Source organism: Mercurialis annua, linkage group LG7 (genome assembly GCF_937616625.2).
Source record: "Mercurialis annua linkage group LG7, ddMerAnnu1.2, whole genome shotgun sequence".
In the NCBI taxonomy this organism is placed as follows: Eukaryota; Viridiplantae; Streptophyta; class Magnoliopsida; order Malpighiales; family Euphorbiaceae; genus Mercurialis; species Mercurialis annua.
The window spans coordinates 30527641-30541427 of NC_065576.1; the positions used below are offsets into that span (position 1 = coordinate 30527641).

A 13787-nucleotide genomic window follows, 5' to 3' on the forward strand; every position below is an offset into this window, starting at 1 on the left:
GGTCCCTGAATTGCAATTCATCGTTAGTCGTTACTCGTTCTGTTTGTCTCTCGGCGATAGTAATAATAGAAAAAACGCAGTTCAAAAAAAGCGAAAAAGGGGTGCAACACGAGGACTTCCCAGGAGGTCACCCATCCTAGTACTGCTCTCGCCCAAGCACGTTTGACTTCGGAGTTCTGATGGGTTCCGGTGCATTAGTGCTGGTATGATCGCACCCGTCATACCTTGCACGATCATCGCATATATCCGCTGCCTTGCAACTCATTCAACCAAAATAAAAACTATCTTTAAAAGTACGTTTTGGTCCTTGAACTTTTTCCATATTTCCCGTTTGGTCCCTGAATTGCAATTCATCGTTACTCGTTACTCGTTCTGTTTGTCTCTCGGCGATAGTAATAATAGAAAAAACGCAGTTCAAAAAAAGCGAAAAAGGGGTGCAACACGAGGACTTCCCAGGAGGTCACCCATCCTAGTACTGCTCTCGCCCAAGCACGTTTAACTTCGGAGTTCTGATGGGATCCGGTGCATTAGTGCTGGTATGATCGCACCCGTCATACCTTGCACGATCATCGCATATATCCGCTGCCTTGCAACTCATTCAACCAAAATAAAAACTATCTTTAAAAGTACGTTTTGGTCCCTGAACTTTTTCCATATTTCCCGTTTGGTCCCTGAATTGCAATTCATCGATACTCGTTACTCGTTCTGTTTGTCTCTCGGCGATAGTAATAATAGAAAAAACGCAGTTCAAAAAAAGCGAAAAAGGGGTGCAACACGAGGACTTCCCAGGAGGTCACCCATCCTAGTACTGCTCTCGCCCAAGCACGTTTGACTTCGGAGTTCTGATGGGTTCCGGTGCATTAGTGCTGGTATGATCGCACCCGTCATACCTTGCACGATCATCGCATATATCCGCTGCCTTGCAACTCATTCAACCAAAATAAAAACTATCTTTAAAAGTACGTTTTGGTCCCTGAACTTTTTCCATATTTCCCGTTTGGTCCCTGAATTGCAATTCATCGTTACTCGTTACTCGTTACTCGTTCTGTTTGTCTCTCGGCGATAGTAATAATAGAAAAAACGCAGTTCAAAAAAAGCGAAAAAGGGGTGCAACACGAGGACTTCCCAGGAGGTCACCCATCCTAGTACTGCTCTCGCCCAAGCACGTTTGACTTCGGAGTTCTGATGGGTTCCGGTGCATTAGTGCTGGTATGATCGCACCCGTCATACCTTGCACGATCATCGCATATATCCGCTGCCTTGCAACTCATTCAACCAAAATAAAAACTATCTTTAAAAGTACGTTTTGGTCCCTGAACTTTTTCCATATTTCCCGTTTGGTCCCTGAATTGAAATTCATCGTTACTCGTTACTCGTTACTCGTTCTGTTTGTCTCTCGGCGATAGTAATAATAGAAAAAACGCAGTTCAAAAAAAGCGAAAAAGGGGTGCAACACGAGGACTTCCCAGGAGGTCACCCATCCTAGTACTGCTCTCGCCCAAGCACGTTTGACTTCGGAGTTCTGATGGGTTCCGGTGCATTAGTGCTGGTATGATCGCACCCGTCATACCTTGCACGATCATCGCATATATCCGCTGCCTTGCAACTCATTCAACCAAAATAAAAACTATCTTTAAAAGTACGTTTTGGTCCCTGAACTTTTTCCATATTTCCCGTTTGGTCCCTGAATTGCAATTCATCGTTACTCGTTACTCGTTCTGTTTCTCTCTCGGCGATAGTAATAATAGAAAAAACGCAGTTCAAAAAAAGCGAAAAAGGGGTGCAACACGAGGACTTCCCAGGAGGTCACCCATCCTAGTACTGCTCTCGCCCAAGCACGTTTGACTTCGGAGTTCTGATGGGTTCCGGTGCATTAGTGCTGGTATGATCGCACCCGTCATACCTTGCACGATCATCGCATATATCCGCTGCCTTGCAACTCATTCAACCAAAATAAAAACTATCTTTAAAAGTACGTTTTGGTCCCTGAACTTTTTCCATATTTCCCGTTTGGTCCCTGAATTGCAATTCATCGTTACTCGTTACTCGTTACTCGTTCTGTTTGTCTCTCGGCGATAGTAATAATAGAAAAAACGCAGTTCAAAAAAAGCGAAAAAGGGGTGCAACACGAGGACTTCCCAGGAGGTCACCCATCCTAGTACTGCTCTCGCCCAAGCACGTTTGACTTCGGAGTTCTGATGGGTTCCGGTGCATTAGTGCTGGTATGATCGCACCCGTCATACCTTGCACGATCATCGCATATATCCGCTGCCTTGCAACTCATTCAACCAAAATAAAAACTATCTTTAAAAGTACGTTTTGGTCCCTGAACTTTTTCCATATTTCCCGTTTGGTCCCTGAATTGCAATTCATCGTTACTCGTTACTCGTTACTCGTTACTCGTTACTCGTTCTGTTTGTCTCTCGGCGATAGTAATAATAGAAAAAACGCAGTTCAAAAAAAGCGAAAAAGGGGTGCAACACGAGGACTTCCCAGGAGGTCACCCATCCTAGTACTGCTCTCGCCCAAGCACGTTTAACTTCGGAGTTCTGATGGGATCCGGTGCATTAGTGCTGGTATGATCGCACCCGTCATACCTTGCACGATCATCGCATATATCCGCTGCCTTGCAACTCATTCAACCAAAATAAAAACTATCTTTAAAAGTACGTTTTGGTCCCTGAACTTTTTCCATATTTCCCGTTTGGTCCCTGAATTGCAATTCATCGTTACTCGTTACTCGTTACTCGTTCTGTTTGTCTCTCGGCGATAGTAATAATAGAAAAAACGCAGTTCAAAAAAAGCGAAAAAGGGGTGCAACACGAGGACTTCCCAGGAGGTCACCCATCCTAGTACTGCTCTCGCCCAAGCACGTTTGACTTCGGAGTTCTGATGGGTTCCGGTGCATTAGTGCTGGTATGATCGCACCCGTCATACCTTGCACGATCATCGCATATATCCGCTGCCTTGCAACTCATTCAACCAAAATAAAAACTATCTTTAAAAGTACGTTTTGGTCCCTGAACTTTTTCCATATTTCCCGTTTGGTCCCTGAATTGCAATTCATCGTTACTCGTTACTCGTTACTCGTTCTGTTTGTCTCTCGGCGATAGTAATAATAGAAAAAACGCAGTTCAAAAAAAGCGAAAAAGGGGTGCAACACGAGGACTTCCCAGGAGGTCACCCATCCTAGTACTGCTCTCGCCCAAGCACGTTTGACTTCGGAGTTCTGATGGGTTCCGGTGCATTAGTGCTGGTATGATCGCACCCGTCATACCTTGCACGATCATCGCATATATCCGCTGCCTTGCAACTCATTCAACCAAAATAAAAACTATCTTTAAAAGTACGTTTTGGTCCCTGAACTTTTTCCATATTTCCCGTTTGGTCCCTGAATTGCAATTCATCGTTACTCGTTACTCGTTCTGTTTCTCTCTCGGCGATAGTAATAATAGAAAAAACGCAGTTCAAAAAAAGCGAAAAAGGGGTGCAACACGAGGACTTCCCAGGAGGTCACCCATCCTAGTACTGCTCTCGCCCAAGCACGTTTGACTTCGGAGTTCTGATGGGTTCCGGTGCATTAGTGCTGGTATGATCGCACCCGTCATACCTTGCACGATCATCGCATATATCCGCTGCCTTGCAACTCATTCAACCAAAATAAAAACTATCTTTAAAAGTACGTTTTGGTCCCTGAACTTTTTCCATATTTCCCGTTTGGTCCCTGAATTGCAATTCATCGTTACTCGTTACTCGTTACTCGTTCTGTTTGTCTCTCGGCGATAGTAATAATAGAAAAAACGCAGTTCAAAAAAAGCGAAAAAGGGGTGCAACACGAGGACTTCCCAGGAGGTCACCCATCCTAGTACTGCTCTCGCCCAAGCACGTTTGACTTCGGAGTTCTGATGGGTTCCGGTGCATTAGTGCTGGTATGATCGCACCCGTCTACCTTGCACGATCATCGCATATATCCGCTGCCTTGCAACTCATTCAACCAAAATAAAAACTATCTTTAAAAGTACGTTTTGGTCCCTGAACTTTTTCCATATTTCCCGTTTGGTCCCTGAATTGCAATTCATCGTTACTCGTTACTCGTTCTGTTTGTCTCTCGGCGATAGTAATAATAGAAAAAACGCAGTTCAAAAAAAGCGAAAAAGGGGTGCAACACGAGGACTTCCCAGGAGGTCACCCATCCTAGTACTGCTCTCGCCCAAGCACGTTTGACTTCGGAGTTCTGATGGGTTCCGGTGCATTAGTGCTGGTATGATCGCACCCGTCTACCTTGCACGATCATCGCATATATCCGCTGCCTTGCAACTCATTCAACCAAAATAAAAACTATCTTTAAAAGTACGTTTTGGTCCCTGAACTTTTTCCATATTTCCCGTTTGGTCCCTGAATTGCAATTCATCGTTAGTCGTTACTCGTTCTGTTTGTCTCTCGGCGATAGTAATAATAGAAAAAACGCAGTTCAAAAAAAGCGAAAAAGGGGTGCAACACGAGGACTTCCCAGGAGGTCACCCATCCTAGTACTGCTCTCGCCCAAGCACGTTTGACTTCGGAGTTTTGATGGGTTCCGGTGCATTAGTGCTGGTATGATCGCACCCGTCATACCTTGCACGATCATCGCATATATCCGCTGCCTTGCAACTCATTCAACCAAAATAAAAACTATCTTTAAAAGTACGTTTTGGTCCCTGAACTTTTTCCATATTTCCCGTTTGGTCCCTGAATTGCAATTCATCGTTAGTCGTTACTCGTTCTGTTTGTCTCTCGGCGATAGTAATAATAGAAAAAACGCAGTTCAAAAAAAGCGAAAAAGGGGTGCAACACGAGGACTTCCCAGGAGGTCACCCATCCTAGTACTGCTCTCGCCCAAGCACGTTTGACTTCGGAGTTCTGATGGGTTCCGGTGCATTAGTGCTGGTATGATCGCACCCGTCATACCTTGCACGATCATCGCATATATCCGCTGCCTTGCAACTCATTCAACCAAAATAAAAACTATCTTTAAAAGTACGTTTTGGTCCCTGAACTTTTTCCATATTTCCCGTTTGGTCCCTGAATTGCAATTCATCGTTACTCGTTACTCGTTCTGTTTGTCTCTCGGCGATAGTAATAGTAGAAAAAACGCAGTTCAAAAAAAGCGAAAAAGGGGTGCAACACGAGGACTTCCCAGGAGGTCACCCATCCTAGTACTGCTCTCGCCCAAGCACGTTTAACTTCGGAGTTCTGATGGGATCCGGTGCATTAGTGCTGGTATGATCGCACCCGTCATACCTTGCACGATCATCGCATATATCCGCTGCCTTGCAACTCATTCAACCAAAATAAAAACTATCTTTAAAAGTACGTTTTGGTCCCTGAACTTTTTCCATATTTCCCGTTTGGTCCCTGAATTGCAATTCATCGTTACTCGTTACTCGTTCTGTTTGTCTCTCGGCGATAGTAATAATAGAAAAAACGCAGTTCAAAAAAAGCGAAAAAGGGGTGCAACACGAGGACTTCCCAGGAGGTCACCCATCCTAGTACTGCTCTCGCCCAAGCACGTTTAACTTCGGAGTTCTGATGGGATCCGGTGCATTAGTGCTGGTATGATCGCACCCGTCATACCTTGCACGATCATCGCATATATCCGCTGCCTTGCAACTCATTCAACCAAAATAAAAACTATCTTTAAAAGTACGTTTTGGTCCCTGAACTTTTTCCATATTTCCCGTTTGGTCCCTGAATTGCAATTCATCGTTACTCGTTACTCGTTACTCGTTCTGTTTGTCTCTCGGCGATAGTAATAATAGAAAAAACGCAGTTCAAAAAAAGCGAAAAAGGGGTGCAACACGAGGACTTCCCAGGAGGTCACCCATCCTAGTACTGCTCTCGCCCAAGCACGTTTGACTTCGGAGTTCTGATGGGTTCCGGTGCATTAGTGCTGGTATGATCGCACCCGTCATACCTTGCACGATCATCGCATATATCCGCTGCCTTGCAACTCATTCAACCAAAATAAAAACTATCTTTAAAAGTACGTTTTGGTCCCTGAACTTTTTCCATATTTCCCGTTTGGTCCCTGAATTGCAATTCATCGTTACTCGTTACTCGTTACTCGTTACTCGTTACTCGTTCTGTTTGTCTCTCGGCGATAGTAATAATAGAAAAAACGCAGTTCAAAAAAAGCGAAAAAGGGGTGCAACACGAGGACTTCCCAGGAGGTCACCCATCCTAGTACTGCTCTCGCCCAAGCACGTTTAACTTCGGAGTTCTGATGGGATCCGGTGCATTAGTGCTGGTATGATCGCACCCGTCATACCTTGCACGATCATCGCATATATCCGCTGCCTTGCAACTCATTCAACCAAAATAAAAACTATCTTTAAAAGTACGTTTTGGTCCCTGAACTTTTTCCATATTTCCCGTTTGGTCCCTGAATTGCAATTCATCGTTACTCGTTACTCGTTACTCGTTCTGTTTGTCTCTCGGCGATAGTAATAATAGAAAAAACGCAGTTCAAAAAAAGCGAAAAAGGGGTGCAACACGAGGACTTCCCAGGAGGTCACCCATCCTAGTACTGCTCTCGCCCAAGCACGTTTATCTTCGGAGTTCTGATGGGATCCGGTGCATTAGTGCTGGTATGATCGCACCCGTCATACCTTGCACGATCATCGCATATATCCGCTGCCTTGCAACTCATTCAACCAAAATAAAAACTATCTTTAAAAGTACGTTTTGGTCCCTGAACTTTTTCCATATTTCCCGTTTGGTCCCTGAATTGCAATTCATCGTTACTCGTTACTCGTTCTGTTTGTCTCTCGGCGATAGTAATAGTAGAAAAAACGCAGTTCAAAAAAAGCGAAAAAGGGGTGCAACACGAGGACTTCCCAGGAGGTCACCCATCCTAGTACTGCTCTCGCCCAAGCACGTTTAACTTCGGAGTTCTGATGGGATCCGGTGCATTAGTGCTGGTATGATCGCACCCGTCATACCTTGCACGATCATCGCATATATCCGCTGCCTTGCAACTCATTCAACCAAAATAAAAACTATCTTTAAAAGTACGTTTTGGTCCCTGAACTTTTTCCATATTTCCCGTTTGGTCCCTGAATTGCAATTCATCGTTACTCGTTACTCGTTCTGTTTGTCTCTCGGCGATAGTAATAATAGAAAAAACGCAGTTCAAAAAAAGCGAAAAAGGGGTGCAACACGAGGACTTCCCAGGAGGTCACCCATCCTAGTACTGCTCTCGCCCAAGCACGTTTAACTTCGGAGTTCTGATGGGATCCGGTGCATTAGTGCTGGTATGATCGCACCCGTCATACCTTGCACGATCATCGCATATATCCGCTGCCTTGCAACTCATTCAACCAAAATAAAAACTATCTTTAAAAGTACGTTTTGGTCCCTGAACTTTTTCCATATTTCCCGTTTGGTCCCTGAATTGCAATTCATCGTTACTCGTTACTCGTTACTCGTTCTGTTTGTCTCTCGGCGATAGTAATAATAGAAAAAACGCAGTTCAAAAAAAGCGAAAAAGGGGTGCAACACGAGGACTTCCCAGGAGGTCACCCATCCTAGTACTGCTCTCGCCCAAGCACGTTTGACTTCGGAGTTCTGATGGGTTCCGGTGCATTAGTGCTGGTATGATCGCACCCGTCATACCTTGCACGATCATCGCATATATCCGCTGCCTTGCAACTCATTCAACCAAAATAAAAACTATCTTTAAAAGTACGTTTTGGTCCCTGAACTTTTTCCATATTTCCCGTTTGGTCCCTGAATTGCAATTCATCGTTACTCGTTACTCGTTACTCGTTACTCGTTCTGTTTGTCTCTCGGCGATAGTAATAATAGAAAAAACGCAGTTCAAAAAAAGGGAAAAAGGGGTGCAACACGAGGACTTCCCAGGAGGTCACCCATCCTAGTACTGCTCTCGCCCAAGCACGTTTAACTTCGGAGTTCTGATGGGATCCGGTGCATTAGTGCTGGTATGATCGCACCCGTCATACCTTGCACGATCATCGCATATATCCGCTGCCTTGCAACTCATTCAACCAAAATAAAAACTATCTTTAAAAGTACGTTTTGGTCCCTGAACTTTTTCCATATTTCCCGTTTGGTCCCTGAATTGCAATTCATCGTTACTCGTTACTCGTTACTCGTTCTGTTTGTCTCTCGGCGATAGTAATAATAGAAAAAACGCAGTTCAAAAAAAGCGAAAAAGGGGTGCAACACGAGGACTTCCCAGGAGGTCACCCATCCTAGTACTGCTCTCGCCCAAGCACGTTTATCTTCGGAGTTCTGATGGGATCCGGTGCATTAGTGCTGGTATGATCGCACCCGTCATACCTTGCACGATCATCGCATATATCCGCTGCCTTGCAACTCATTCAACCAAAATAAAAACTATCTTTAAAAGTACGTTTTGGTCCCTGAACTTTTTCCATATTTCCCGTTTGGTCCCTGAATTGCAATTCATCGTTACTCGTTACTCGTTCTGTTTGTCTCTCGGCGATAGTAATAATAGAAAAAACGCAGTTCAAAAAAAGCGAAAAAGGGGTGCAACACGAGGACTTCCCAGGAGGTCACCCATCCTAGTACTGCTCTCGCCCAAGCACGTTTAACTTCGGAGTTCTGATGGGATCCGGTGCATTAGTGCTGGTATGATCGCACCCGTCATACCTTGCACGATCATCGCATATATCCGCTGCCTTGCAACTCATTCAACCAAAATAAAAACTATCTTTAAAAGTACGTTTTGGTCCCTGAACTTTTTCCATATTTCCCGTTTGGTCCCTGAATTGCAATTCATCGTTACTCGTTACTCGTTCTGTTTGTCTCTCGGCGATAGTAATAATAGAAAAAACGCAGTTCAAAAAAAGCGAAAAAGGGGTGCAACACGAGGACTTCCCAGGAGGTCACCCATCCTAGTACTGCTCTCGCCCAAGCACGTTTAACTTCGGAGTTCTGATGGGATCCGGTGCATTAGTGCTGGTATGATCGCACCCGTCATACCTTGCACGATCATCGCATATATCCGCTGCCTTGCAACTCATTCAACCAAAATAAAAACTATCTTTAAAAGTACGTTTTGGTCCCTGAACTTTTTCCATATTTCCCGTTTGGTCCCTGAATTGCAATTCATCGTTACTCGTTACTCGTTACTCGTTCTGTTTGTCTCTCGGCGATAGTAATAATAGAAAAAACGCAGTTCAAAAAAAGCAAAAAAGGGGTGCAACACGAGGACTTCCCAGGAGGTCACCCATCCTAGTACTGCTCTCGCCCAAGCACGTTTGACTTCGGAGTTCTGATGGGTTCCGGTGCATTAGTGCTGGTATGATCGCACCCGTCATACCTTGCACGATCATCGCATATATCCGCTGCCTTGCAACTCATTCAACCAAAATAAAAACTATCTTTAAAAGTACGTTTTGGTCCCTGAACTTTTTCCATATTTCCCGTTTGGTCCCTGAATTGCAATTCATCGTTACTCGTTACTCGTTCTGTTTGTCTCTCGGGGATAGTAATAATAGAAAAAACGCAGTTCAAAAAAAGCGAAAAAGGGGTGCAACACGAGGACTTCCCAGGAGGTCACCCATCCTAGTACTGCTCTCGCCCAAGCACGTTTAACTTCGGAGTTCTGATGGGATCCGGTGCATTAGTGCTGGTATGATCGCACCCGTCATACCTTGCACGATCATCGCATATATCCGCTGCCTTGCAACTCATTCAACCAAAATAAAAACTATCTTTAAAAGTACGTTTTGGTCCCTGAACTTTTTCCATATTTCCCGTTTGGTCCCTGAATTGCAATTCATCGTTACTCGTTACTCGTTACTCGTTCTGTTTGTCTCTCGGCGATAGTAATAATAGAAAAAACGCAGTTCAAAAAAAGCGAAAAAGGGGTGCAACACGAGGACTTCCCAGGAGGTCACCCATCCTAGTACTGCTCTCGCCCAAGCACGTTTATCTTCGGAGTTCTGATGGGATCCGGTGCATTAGTGCTGGTATGATCGCACCCGTCATACCTTGCACGATCATCGCATATATCCGCTGCCTTGCAACTCATTCAACCAAAATAAAAAACTATCTTTAAAAGTACGTTTTGGTCCCTGAACTTTTTCCATATTTCCCGTTTGGTCCCTGAATTGCAATTCATCGTTACTCGTTACTCGTTACTCGTTCTGTTTGTCTCTCGGCGATAGTAATAATAGAAAAAACGCAGTTCAAAAAAAGCGAAAAAGGGGTGCAACACGAGGACTTCCCAGGAGGTCACCCATCCTAGTACTGCTCTCGCCCAAGCACGTTTATCTTCGGAGTTCTGATGGGATCCGTTGCATTAGTGCCGGTATGATCGCACCGGTCATACCTTGCACGATCATCGCATATATCCGCTGCCTTGCAACTCATTCAACCAAAATAAAAACTATCTTTAAAAGTACGTTTTGGTCCCTGAACTTTTTCCATATTTCCCGTTTGGTCCCTGAATTGCAATTCATCGTTACTCGTTACTCGTTACTCGTTCTGTTTGTCTCTCGGCGATAGTAATAATAGAAAAAACGCAGTTCAAAAAAAGCGAAAAAGGGGTGCAACACGAGGACTTCCCAGGAGGTCACCCATCCTAGTACTGCTCTCGCCCAAGCACGTTTATCTTCGGAGTTCTGATGGGATCCGGTGCATTAGTGCTGGTATGATCGCACCCGTCATACCTTGCACGATCATCGCATATATCCGCTGCCTTGCAACTCATTCAACCAAAATAAAAACTATCTTTAAAAGTACGTTTTGGTCCCTGAACTTTTTCCATATTTCCCGTTTGGTCCCTGAATTGCAATTCATCGTTACTCGTTACTCGTTCTGTTTGTCTCTCGGCGATAGTAATAATAGAAAAAACGCAGTTCAAAAAAAGCGAAAAAGGGGTGCAACACGAGGACTTCCCAGGAGGTCACCCATCCTAGTACTGCTCTCGCCCAAGCACGTTTGACTTCGGAGTTCTGATGGGTTCCGGTGCATTAGTGCTGGTATGATCGCACCCGTCATACCTTGCACGATCATCGCATATATCCGCTGCCTTGCAACTCATTCAACCAAAATAAAAACTATCTTTAAAAGTACGTTTTGGTCCCTGAACTTTTTCCATATTTCCCGTTTGGTCCCTGAATTGCAATTCATCGTTACTCGTTACTCGTTACTCGTTCTGTTTGTCTCTCGGCGATAGTAATAATAGAAAAAACGCAGTTCAAAAAAAGCGAAAAAGGGGTGCAACACGAGGACTTCCCAGGAGGTCACCCATCCTAGTACTGCTCTCGCCCAAGCACGTTTATCTTCGGAGTTCTGATGGGATCCGTTGCATTAGTGCCGATATGATCGCACCGGTCATACCTTGCACGATCATCGCATATATCCCCTGCCTTGCAACTCATTCAACCAAAATAAAAACTATCTTTAAAAGTACGTTTTGGTCCCTGAACTTTTTCCATATTTCCCGTTTGGTCCCTGAATTGCAATTCATCGTTACTCGTTACTCGTTACTCGTTCTGTTTGTCTCTCGGCGATAGTAATAATAGAAAAAACGCAGTTCAAAAAAAGCGAAAAAGGGGTGCAACACGAGGACTTCCCAGGAGGTCACCCATCCTAGTACTGCTCTCGCCCAAGCACGTTTAACTTCGGAGTTTTGATGGGATCCGGTGCATTAGTGCTGGTATGATCGCACCCGTCATACCTTGCACGATCATCGCATATATCCGCTGCCTTGCAACTCATTCAACCAAAATAAAAAACTATCTTTAAAAGTACGTTTTGGTCCCTGAACTTTTTCCATATTTCCCGTTTGGTCCCTGAATTGCAATTCATCGTTACTCGTTACTCGTTACTCGTTCTGTTTGTCTCTCGGCGATAGTAATAATAGAAAAAACGCAGTTCAAAAAAAGCGAAAAAGGGGTGCAACACGAGGACTTCCCAGGAGGTCACCCATCCTAGTACTGCTCTCGCCCAAGCACGTTTGACTTCGGAGTTCTGATGGGATCCGGTGCATTAGTGCTGGTATGATCGCACCCGTCATACCTTGCACGATCATCGCATATATCCGCTGCCTTGCAACTCATTCAACCAAAATAAAAACTATCTTTAAAAGTACGTTTTGGTCCCTGAACTTTTTCCATATTTCCCGTTTGGTCCCTGAATTGCAATTCATCGTTACTCGTTACTCGTTACTCGTTCTGTTTGTCTCTCGGCGATAGTATTAATAGAAAAAACGCAGTTCAAAAAAAGCGAAAAAGGGGTGCAACACGAGGACTTCCCAGGAGGTCACCCATCCTAGTACTGCTCTCGCCCAAGCACGTTTATCTTCGGAGTTCTGATGGGATCCGGTGCATTAGTGCTGGTATGATCGCACCCGTCATACCTTGCACGATCATCGCATATATCCGCTGCCTTGCAACTCATTCAACCAAAATAAAAGCTATCTTTAAAAGTACGTTTTGGTCCCTGAACTTTTTCCATATTTCCCGTTTGGTCCCTGAATTGCAATTCATCGTTACTCGTTACTCGTTCTGTTTGTCTCTCGGCGATAGTAATAATAGAAAAAACGCAGTTCAAAAAAAGCGCAAAAGGGGTGCAACACGAGGACTTCCCAGGAGGTCACCCATCCTAGTACTGCTCTCGCCCAAGCACGTTTGACTTCGGAGTTCTGATGGGATCCGGTGCATTAGTGCTGGTATGATCGCACCCGTCATACCTTGCACGATCATCGCATATATCCGCTGCCTTGCAACTCATTCAACCAAAATAAAAACTATCTTTAAAAGTACGTTTTGGTCCCTGAACTTTTTCCATATTTCCCGTTTGGTCCCTGAATTGCAATTCATCGTTACTCGTTACTCGTTCTGTTTGTCTCTCGGGGATAGTAATAATAGAAAAAACGCAGTTCAAAAAAAGCGAAAAAGGGGTGCAACACGAGGACTTCCCAGGAGGTCACCCATCCTAGTACTGCTCTCGCCCAAGCACGTTTAACTTCGGAGTTCTGATGGGATCCGGTGCATTAGTGCTGGTATGATCGCACCCGTCATACCTTGCACGATCATCGCATATATCCGCTGCCTTGCAACTCATTCAACCAAAATAAAAACTATCTTTAAAAGTACGTTTTGGTCCCTGAATTGCAATTCATCGTTACTCGTTACTCGTTCTGTTTGTCTCTCGGGGATAGTAATAATAGAAAAAACGCAGTTCAAAAAAAGCGAAAAAGGGGTGCAACACGAGGACTTCCCAGGAGGTCACCCATCCTAGTACTGCTCTCGCCCAAGCACGTTTAACTTCGGAGTTCTGATGGGATCCGGTGAATTAGTGCTGGTATGATCGCACCCGTCATACCTTGCACGATCATCGCATATATCCGCTGCCTTGCAACTCATTCAACCAAAATAAAAACTATCTTTAAAAGTACGTTTTGGTCCCTGAACTTTTTCCATATTTCCCGTTTGGTCCCTGAATTGCAATTCATCGTTAGTCGTTACTCGTTCTGTTTGTCTCTCGGCGATAGTAATAATAGAAAAAACGCAGTTCAAAAAAAGCGAAAAAGGGGTGCAACACGAGGACTTCCCAGGAGGTCACCCATCCTAGTACTGCTCTCGCCCAAGCACGTTTAACTTCGGAGTTCGGATGGGATCCGGTGAATTAGTGCTGGTATGATCGCACCCGTCATACCTTGCACGATCATCGCATATATCCGCTGCCTTGCAACTCATTCAACCAAAATAAAAACTATCTTTAAAAGTACGTTTTGGTCCCTGAACTTT

At 44.6% G+C, this 13787-nt stretch overlaps 41 non-coding genes across 41 annotated transcripts; all 41 read right to left on the reverse strand.

The window, feature by feature from the left end:
• Nucleotides 1–98: 98 nt before the first annotated feature.
• Nucleotides 99–217, reverse strand: LOC126658409 (5S ribosomal RNA). The gene has a single exon (XR_007633997.1). It is a non-coding gene; the product is annotated as a 5S ribosomal RNA (ribosomal RNA).
• A 214-nt stretch (nucleotides 218–431) lies between these two features.
• Nucleotides 432–550, reverse strand: LOC126659106 (5S ribosomal RNA). Its single transcript, XR_007634662.1, has one exon. It is a non-coding gene; the product is annotated as a 5S ribosomal RNA (ribosomal RNA).
• A 214-nt stretch (nucleotides 551–764) lies between these two features.
• On the reverse strand, nucleotides 765–883 carry LOC126658410 (5S ribosomal RNA). The gene has a single exon (XR_007633998.1). It is a non-coding gene; the product is annotated as a 5S ribosomal RNA (ribosomal RNA).
• Nucleotides 884–1104: 221 nt separating this feature from the next.
• On the reverse strand, nucleotides 1105–1223 carry LOC126658411 (5S ribosomal RNA). The gene has a single exon (XR_007633999.1). It is a non-coding gene; the product is annotated as a 5S ribosomal RNA (ribosomal RNA).
• A 221-nt stretch (nucleotides 1224–1444) lies between these two features.
• LOC126658412 (5S ribosomal RNA) lies at nucleotides 1445–1563 on the reverse strand. Its single transcript, XR_007634000.1, has one exon. It is a non-coding gene; the product is annotated as a 5S ribosomal RNA (ribosomal RNA).
• Nucleotides 1564–1777: 214 nt separating this feature from the next.
• On the reverse strand, nucleotides 1778–1896 carry LOC126658413 (5S ribosomal RNA). Its single transcript, XR_007634001.1, has one exon. It is a non-coding gene; the product is annotated as a 5S ribosomal RNA (ribosomal RNA).
• A 221-nt stretch (nucleotides 1897–2117) lies between these two features.
• LOC126658414 (5S ribosomal RNA) lies at nucleotides 2118–2236 on the reverse strand. The gene has a single exon (XR_007634002.1). It is a non-coding gene; the product is annotated as a 5S ribosomal RNA (ribosomal RNA).
• A 235-nt stretch (nucleotides 2237–2471) lies between these two features.
• LOC126659107 (5S ribosomal RNA) lies at nucleotides 2472–2590 on the reverse strand. Its single transcript, XR_007634663.1, has one exon. It is a non-coding gene; the product is annotated as a 5S ribosomal RNA (ribosomal RNA).
• Nucleotides 2591–2811: 221 nt separating this feature from the next.
• LOC126658416 (5S ribosomal RNA) lies at nucleotides 2812–2930 on the reverse strand. Its single transcript, XR_007634003.1, has one exon. It is a non-coding gene; the product is annotated as a 5S ribosomal RNA (ribosomal RNA).
• Nucleotides 2931–3151: 221 nt separating this feature from the next.
• Nucleotides 3152–3270, reverse strand: LOC126658418 (5S ribosomal RNA). Its single transcript, XR_007634005.1, has one exon. It is a non-coding gene; the product is annotated as a 5S ribosomal RNA (ribosomal RNA).
• A 214-nt stretch (nucleotides 3271–3484) lies between these two features.
• On the reverse strand, nucleotides 3485–3603 carry LOC126658419 (5S ribosomal RNA). The gene has a single exon (XR_007634006.1). It is a non-coding gene; the product is annotated as a 5S ribosomal RNA (ribosomal RNA).
• Nucleotides 3604–3824: 221 nt separating this feature from the next.
• Nucleotides 3825–3943, reverse strand: LOC126658420 (5S ribosomal RNA). Its single transcript, XR_007634007.1, has one exon. It is a non-coding gene; the product is annotated as a 5S ribosomal RNA (ribosomal RNA).
• Nucleotides 3944–4156: 213 nt separating this feature from the next.
• Nucleotides 4157–4275, reverse strand: LOC126658421 (5S ribosomal RNA). The gene has a single exon (XR_007634008.1). It is a non-coding gene; the product is annotated as a 5S ribosomal RNA (ribosomal RNA).
• A 213-nt stretch (nucleotides 4276–4488) lies between these two features.
• Nucleotides 4489–4607, reverse strand: LOC126658713 (5S ribosomal RNA). Its single transcript, XR_007634290.1, has one exon. It is a non-coding gene; the product is annotated as a 5S ribosomal RNA (ribosomal RNA).
• Nucleotides 4608–4821: 214 nt separating this feature from the next.
• Nucleotides 4822–4940, reverse strand: LOC126658422 (5S ribosomal RNA). Its single transcript, XR_007634009.1, has one exon. It is a non-coding gene; the product is annotated as a 5S ribosomal RNA (ribosomal RNA).
• A 214-nt stretch (nucleotides 4941–5154) lies between these two features.
• Nucleotides 5155–5273, reverse strand: LOC126659108 (5S ribosomal RNA). Its single transcript, XR_007634664.1, has one exon. It is a non-coding gene; the product is annotated as a 5S ribosomal RNA (ribosomal RNA).
• A 214-nt stretch (nucleotides 5274–5487) lies between these two features.
• Nucleotides 5488–5606, reverse strand: LOC126659109 (5S ribosomal RNA). The gene has a single exon (XR_007634665.1). It is a non-coding gene; the product is annotated as a 5S ribosomal RNA (ribosomal RNA).
• Nucleotides 5607–5827: 221 nt separating this feature from the next.
• On the reverse strand, nucleotides 5828–5946 carry LOC126658423 (5S ribosomal RNA). The gene has a single exon (XR_007634010.1). It is a non-coding gene; the product is annotated as a 5S ribosomal RNA (ribosomal RNA).
• A 235-nt stretch (nucleotides 5947–6181) lies between these two features.
• On the reverse strand, nucleotides 6182–6300 carry LOC126659110 (5S ribosomal RNA). The gene has a single exon (XR_007634666.1). It is a non-coding gene; the product is annotated as a 5S ribosomal RNA (ribosomal RNA).
• A 221-nt stretch (nucleotides 6301–6521) lies between these two features.
• LOC126658187 (5S ribosomal RNA) lies at nucleotides 6522–6640 on the reverse strand. The gene has a single exon (XR_007633784.1). It is a non-coding gene; the product is annotated as a 5S ribosomal RNA (ribosomal RNA).
• A 214-nt stretch (nucleotides 6641–6854) lies between these two features.
• LOC126659111 (5S ribosomal RNA) lies at nucleotides 6855–6973 on the reverse strand. The gene has a single exon (XR_007634667.1). It is a non-coding gene; the product is annotated as a 5S ribosomal RNA (ribosomal RNA).
• A 214-nt stretch (nucleotides 6974–7187) lies between these two features.
• On the reverse strand, nucleotides 7188–7306 carry LOC126659112 (5S ribosomal RNA). The gene has a single exon (XR_007634668.1). It is a non-coding gene; the product is annotated as a 5S ribosomal RNA (ribosomal RNA).
• Nucleotides 7307–7527: 221 nt separating this feature from the next.
• Nucleotides 7528–7646, reverse strand: LOC126658424 (5S ribosomal RNA). The gene has a single exon (XR_007634011.1). It is a non-coding gene; the product is annotated as a 5S ribosomal RNA (ribosomal RNA).
• A 228-nt stretch (nucleotides 7647–7874) lies between these two features.
• LOC126659113 (5S ribosomal RNA) lies at nucleotides 7875–7993 on the reverse strand. Its single transcript, XR_007634669.1, has one exon. It is a non-coding gene; the product is annotated as a 5S ribosomal RNA (ribosomal RNA).
• Nucleotides 7994–8214: 221 nt separating this feature from the next.
• On the reverse strand, nucleotides 8215–8333 carry LOC126658188 (5S ribosomal RNA). Its single transcript, XR_007633785.1, has one exon. It is a non-coding gene; the product is annotated as a 5S ribosomal RNA (ribosomal RNA).
• A 214-nt stretch (nucleotides 8334–8547) lies between these two features.
• Nucleotides 8548–8666, reverse strand: LOC126659114 (5S ribosomal RNA). The gene has a single exon (XR_007634670.1). It is a non-coding gene; the product is annotated as a 5S ribosomal RNA (ribosomal RNA).
• Nucleotides 8667–8880: 214 nt separating this feature from the next.
• LOC126659116 (5S ribosomal RNA) lies at nucleotides 8881–8999 on the reverse strand. Its single transcript, XR_007634672.1, has one exon. It is a non-coding gene; the product is annotated as a 5S ribosomal RNA (ribosomal RNA).
• Nucleotides 9000–9220: 221 nt separating this feature from the next.
• On the reverse strand, nucleotides 9221–9339 carry LOC126658425 (5S ribosomal RNA). Its single transcript, XR_007634012.1, has one exon. It is a non-coding gene; the product is annotated as a 5S ribosomal RNA (ribosomal RNA).
• A 214-nt stretch (nucleotides 9340–9553) lies between these two features.
• Nucleotides 9554–9672, reverse strand: LOC126659117 (5S ribosomal RNA). Its single transcript, XR_007634673.1, has one exon. It is a non-coding gene; the product is annotated as a 5S ribosomal RNA (ribosomal RNA).
• A 221-nt stretch (nucleotides 9673–9893) lies between these two features.
• LOC126658189 (5S ribosomal RNA) lies at nucleotides 9894–10012 on the reverse strand. Its single transcript, XR_007633786.1, has one exon. It is a non-coding gene; the product is annotated as a 5S ribosomal RNA (ribosomal RNA).
• Nucleotides 10013–10234: 222 nt separating this feature from the next.
• LOC126658781 (5S ribosomal RNA) lies at nucleotides 10235–10353 on the reverse strand. The gene has a single exon (XR_007634355.1). It is a non-coding gene; the product is annotated as a 5S ribosomal RNA (ribosomal RNA).
• A 221-nt stretch (nucleotides 10354–10574) lies between these two features.
• Nucleotides 10575–10693, reverse strand: LOC126658190 (5S ribosomal RNA). The gene has a single exon (XR_007633787.1). It is a non-coding gene; the product is annotated as a 5S ribosomal RNA (ribosomal RNA).
• Nucleotides 10694–10907: 214 nt separating this feature from the next.
• Nucleotides 10908–11026, reverse strand: LOC126658426 (5S ribosomal RNA). Its single transcript, XR_007634013.1, has one exon. It is a non-coding gene; the product is annotated as a 5S ribosomal RNA (ribosomal RNA).
• A 221-nt stretch (nucleotides 11027–11247) lies between these two features.
• LOC126658823 (5S ribosomal RNA) lies at nucleotides 11248–11366 on the reverse strand. Its single transcript, XR_007634395.1, has one exon. It is a non-coding gene; the product is annotated as a 5S ribosomal RNA (ribosomal RNA).
• Nucleotides 11367–11587: 221 nt separating this feature from the next.
• Nucleotides 11588–11706, reverse strand: LOC126658372 (5S ribosomal RNA). The gene has a single exon (XR_007633961.1). It is a non-coding gene; the product is annotated as a 5S ribosomal RNA (ribosomal RNA).
• Nucleotides 11707–11928: 222 nt separating this feature from the next.
• LOC126657878 (5S ribosomal RNA) lies at nucleotides 11929–12047 on the reverse strand. Its single transcript, XR_007633490.1, has one exon. It is a non-coding gene; the product is annotated as a 5S ribosomal RNA (ribosomal RNA).
• A 221-nt stretch (nucleotides 12048–12268) lies between these two features.
• On the reverse strand, nucleotides 12269–12387 carry LOC126658191 (5S ribosomal RNA). The gene has a single exon (XR_007633788.1). It is a non-coding gene; the product is annotated as a 5S ribosomal RNA (ribosomal RNA).
• Nucleotides 12388–12601: 214 nt separating this feature from the next.
• LOC126657879 (5S ribosomal RNA) lies at nucleotides 12602–12720 on the reverse strand. Its single transcript, XR_007633491.1, has one exon. It is a non-coding gene; the product is annotated as a 5S ribosomal RNA (ribosomal RNA).
• A 214-nt stretch (nucleotides 12721–12934) lies between these two features.
• Nucleotides 12935–13053, reverse strand: LOC126659118 (5S ribosomal RNA). Its single transcript, XR_007634674.1, has one exon. It is a non-coding gene; the product is annotated as a 5S ribosomal RNA (ribosomal RNA).
• Nucleotides 13054–13236: 183 nt separating this feature from the next.
• On the reverse strand, nucleotides 13237–13355 carry LOC126657979 (5S ribosomal RNA). The gene has a single exon (XR_007633584.1). It is a non-coding gene; the product is annotated as a 5S ribosomal RNA (ribosomal RNA).
• Nucleotides 13356–13569: 214 nt separating this feature from the next.
• LOC126659381 (5S ribosomal RNA) lies at nucleotides 13570–13688 on the reverse strand. Its single transcript, XR_007634925.1, has one exon. It is a non-coding gene; the product is annotated as a 5S ribosomal RNA (ribosomal RNA).
• Between the last annotated feature and the right edge of the window lie 99 nt (nucleotides 13689–13787).